This window comes from Grammomys surdaster, unplaced genomic scaffold (genome assembly GCF_004785775.1).
Source record: "Grammomys surdaster isolate TR1022 unplaced genomic scaffold, NIH_TR_1.0 278, whole genome shotgun sequence".
In the NCBI taxonomy this organism is placed as follows: Eukaryota; Metazoa; Chordata; class Mammalia; order Rodentia; family Muridae; genus Grammomys; species Grammomys surdaster.
In genome coordinates, this window is record NW_021604719.1 from 4,176,950 (window position 1) to 4,181,944 (window position 4,995).

The 4,995-nt window shown below is 42.4% G+C and overlaps 1 pseudogene; it reads right to left on the bottom strand.

Moving 5' to 3' along the window:
- Positions 1-2,867: 2,867 nt before the first annotated feature.
- Positions 2,868-3,805, bottom strand: LOC114629220 (annotated as a pseudogene).
- Between the last annotated feature and the right edge of the window lie 1,190 nt (positions 3,806-4,995).

The window sequence follows — 4,995 nt, forward strand, 5'->3', positions numbered from 1 at the left end:
AAGATAGTTTCTTCTATTGTGTGATGTTTAGAATTCTGGGAACTTTTCTTCAGAGGGTAAATAAATGTGAGGGTCCCAAGAGAAATGTCAGTGGTTGTCAGTTGCAGTTTTCTATTATCCGTGGCCAAAGAGGAAACAAAAGGAAAGAAATGAGATTCAGGGATTGTCCTAATTCCTCTCTCCCCTCTCCCTGGTTTCTCTCCTGTCAAGGGTTAGGGGGTAAAACTGAAGGGGGGGGATGAGGGATAAAGGGTGGGAAAAAGAAGAACCCACAAGGTAGCAAAGACCAGCTACAAGCAGCACCACTTTCTTCTAACTCTGGGATAACTGTTTCTCCAAACTCTGTCCATGGAGTCAGGAATCCAAGTGACCAAGAAGCAAAAAGATGTCACTTGCTTTTTAGAACAGCAACACAGGGCAAGTCACAAGAAGGAGCTTTAGTCAAGTTTGTGAAAATGTCTTTCATATACTCAGAAACCTGGAAGAACAGATCTACCAGGGAAAAAGAAGACCCAAGGCACAGAAAATGTGGACAGGGGTCATCGGAGAGAGAAATGGAAGCCTCTGTGCTCCCAAAGGTCTCACACTGTTACTCTATTAACTGAATACTACTGTAACGGCAAAGTTAGGAATTGCAGGAAATTGTTGATAATCTGAAATTATCTGGGTAAATGCTTTGTTTGTTTTTGTGCTAGGGATTGAACCCAGAGCCTTGTACGTCATTAACTATATGTTCTACCAATGAGCTCCAAGTACATACATTTTTAACTAGTAAGGAGGAAGAAAGAATGATACCCATGTTTCAAGAAAATTCAAAATCCTTCAAAACTGTTTGAATATTTCTTTTAAAAAAATGGCTTTTTAAAAATTGTTAAAAGAATATGAAGTGAGGATTAAAAAGACACCTAATGCTTAGCTCAAGGACGTAAGGAACACTTTCAGAAAATCATAGTGCTGACTGACACGAATCACCACACTCATCCCCAGGGCCCTGATGATGTGCTGTGGTTTCTAGCAACTGCTATGTTTAGAAAAAGTGCTGAATTTTGAGTTCAATGTTTGTCTCTTCTCTCAAGAGAAACCTACCCTGGTACATTGCCCTTAATCATTCCACAGAAGGAAAATAAGGACAGGGGAAAAGAAATGATGAAGAGAAGGGTGGGCTTTCCTTGCTAGGACCGAGAAGGGGTAGCAACTGTGTTTGACAGCCACTCTCTAAAGAGCATCCAATTTAGCAAGAACAGCTCAGTGAGACACTCATTCTCATCCCCTGCCTTCCCAGCATGAAAACAGGAAGCTCCTGCCTCAAGCCCTCAGGTGCTACCTTGGGATGAGATGGGTGCCAGTGGGGGAGAGGATGTTCAAATCCCAGACTGGCTTCTAACCTCGCTTCTATTGGGGTCAACCTAATTTCACACATGGCCTATATACCCTAGTGCTCAAGTTAATTTGTAAGACTGGCCTACATTTTCCTTTAGAGGGCAACTATTTGAAGGCACTTCGTCATCAGGGCACAGACTAAGCCAGGCCTGTTTCTGCTAATTAAGGAACACTGAATGCAGGAAGAAGCCAGGAGGGCAGTCTCTCGCCCACTCTGTGGTCTCATTTGTCTAAGGACCATGGAGATTCAAGGAAGAAAAAAGATTTTTAAAAAGGCTGGCATCACAGTTGGGCTTGTTGGGAAACATCTGAACATGGAGTCTGACCCAGAAACAAGGTTTCCACAACTGAAATGTGTTCACTCATCTAAAACAAGTCTCTGCCTCTTCTCTTTCCCAAAGTGTCCCCGGAGCCACAAAAATCTCAACTCAGATATTCCAGAACACCTCCTCCCCTTGGCAGAGTAGGACCAGAGCTGTCTAATTTTGGGTCTAACAGTTGGCATGCAATTAAAACTATATTTATATGGGCCTTGGATGAGAATAATTTATTTATGGGTAAATTAAGATCATTGCAACATAAACATGTTCCCACAGATTAGGAATTAGCTCTGCTCCCCCAGGGACCATGAGACTCTGCTGTCTTTTACAACGTGGAACTTATTGTGTAAAAAACAAGCCAAACATCAGGCACCTCTACTGTCTGAAGATGGATCTGGAGTCCACTTTCCAACATTCATCCCAAATGTTACAGCGTTTTAATTTTGGTATTCACAGTGATTCAGGCAGGGTTTTTTTTTTTCTTTTCCTGAAAAGCCATGAAATTATATTGATGCTAAAGTTCAGACAGAGTATTTTTATTTCTGTTTTGTTTTGTTTCTGCCAGAGATATAGGCTGGAGTAGAAGACAAGTCTACATGATGGCTTATTTTGTGTCATGGATTTTCTAAAATAGAGGAAAGCATGCCTTATGCTTAAATGAGGGATGAAACAAAAATAAACAAGACTGTCCACAGTAAGGCCCTGCTATCCTGTGGGCTGTGGCCATATTCCTCTGTGTTGATTCAGCGTTACCTCTAACTTCTTTGTTTCCCAGCCTAGTCAGAGTGTCTCTCCAACCTCCTACACAGCGACTTTATACAATGCAAATACAATGCGCGCAGTATGTGCTGCTCCCAACTATTTAAAAAAAACGTATCTCCTGTAACTTTAGTGGACATCATGTTGCTTTCTTCAGCTGCTTCTTTATGTTGTGATGTAAAATTGTTTTTTTGATATTTTTATTTCTTCACTTTTTTATTATTAGGGGTGACTGAAATAAAAAAATATAATTGAGTCCCATCATTCTTGTCATTATGGAAATGGCTCTAAGAGAAAACTAGTCAGATGAATATTATTGCTTCCCACTTGTCAACTGGTAAATAGTTGCCATTGATAGAACAGACAAGCCCAGAGAATCTGTCCAGAATGTTCAAGATATGGTATATTATACAACATGCCTGTTCTCAGGGATAACACCTAGGACATAATTATGTGTACTTCTTGATCTCATCATACAAGACAAGTACAAAGGCACCACCCATGCCTCTGAGAACGTTGGACCATGTGTCCTTGAAAAAAGCCTTGCTTCCTTCATGGTGATCGACCTTCCACCAGCAGTCAAGTGTACCTGTATACATGTTATCAGTTCCTCTGCATCCTGACTGCATCATCATATGATGGCGAACTGTGTCAAAAGGATAGGAAGTCAGGCCAGCAACAGCAGTGACAGACTGTGCAATCATCCAGCTGATGAAGATGTGAGTATTCTTGGGATCTGGGAGCATTCCCTTTGCAGTGTCATAGATAACAAAGTAGGCAGCTTGTTAGATGATAGTGCCCTGTACTGACACATTAAACCCTTGGTACAGGCCCTTAACCCCATCAGATTTGTAGATCTTAACCAGGCAGTCACCAAGGCCTTTGAATTCCCTTTCAGCTTCAGCTTTGCCCACATCAGCTGCTAAACTGGTACAGGCAAAATCAAGAGGGTACACAAAGCACAAGGATGTGGCCCCAGCAGCACCACTTGATGCCAGTTTTCCTGTAAAGTAGTACCAAAACTGGGTACTCTTGTCCACACCACCCAGAAAGATCTGCTTATATTTATCTTTGAAGGCAAAGTTGAGAGTCTGGGTGGGGAAGTATCTGATGACATTGACCAGGTTACCACGCCAGAAGGACAGGACTCCCTATTCCTTGGGGATATGAACCACGCAGTCTATAATGCCCTTGTATTGCTTATCTGCTGTGATTTGCTTGCTGGCATGCTGTATCTGCAGCAGCAGCTTGACCCGCTAGATGGGTGTTACCACCATCTTGGAGATGGCTGCAGCCACTCCACCGGCAAAGAAGTCCTTGATGAAGGACACAGTAGCATCTGGCATGTTGAAAGCAAAAAAGAAGAGATGGGTGAGTGCAGGACAGGATTGGGTTGACAACCAGCTTTGACTCCTGGACTCTTGTGATGTAAAAATTCTACAGCATACAACTAAAATGCAGTCTTGTAGTTTTTTCTAGCCTTCGTTTTATTATTCTCAAGTTGAACAGTTTGGAGTTACCTGTGTCTCCTTTTACTGCCCCCACACTGTATCGTCACTGGGTCCTGGCATAAGAACTTAAGCATAATTTCTAAAACATGTCCTGCCACCATCAAACTATTCAGCAGAGGAGCAATGGACAGCTGATGATGACCCCATTCATCCCAAACAAACGTCCAGGCACATAGCTCAGGCTTCCCATCATTGCAGCCCCTGTGTGGGTTTCATGCTGTAGAAAATACACACGTTCATTTAGTTGTGTGTTGCTGAGGGAATATCTAAGTCATTACTTTATTCCCCACATGGAGAAGAGAACCTGGTATATAACAGATAATCAACTAAATGACTAATGACTTCTAGGAATGTTAAAAAAACAAAAATAAAACTAGATCTCTTAAAAATGTTAGACTCTTCTAGAAGGAAGGACTCCTATAGGCAGCAGATGGTGGATACCCTAGGCTTGAAGGCCACATGGTGACTACCAGAATTACTGAGGCCACTGCTGTAGCAAGAAAGCCATCACAGACAACAGGTACATGAGTGACAATGGCTGTGAAGTCACAGAAATGGCCACATGAGCTAGTCTGTTGGCCACTTCCAGGGCAACGGTTCTCCAGGGAATTCTATCAGCATGGGTGATCAAAGGAAAATAAAAGAATTTACTGAGGATTTTTCTGTTAATAATTTTCAATTTAAAGACCACCTTCTCCCCACTTTTCTCTGAATGTGTGTTCCTCTCCTATTTTTTTTTCTTTATTGTTGTTTTGAAACAGACTTTCACTGTGTAGCCCTGGCTGACCTAGAACTCCACATAGACCAGGTTGGCCTCCAACACACACAGATCTGCCTGCTTCTGCTGAGATTTAAGGTATGTGCTATCATACTTGCTTGAGAATATTTCCTTAGTGTAGGGAGTGGAGGCCCTGAGTGTGTTAAGGCACGTGTGTGTGCGTGCATGCGTGTGTTGGTGATATGATCCAGCCATATCAAGGTCCATTACCTTAGACCTATCGGAAAACGACAAAGCCTCCCCATCT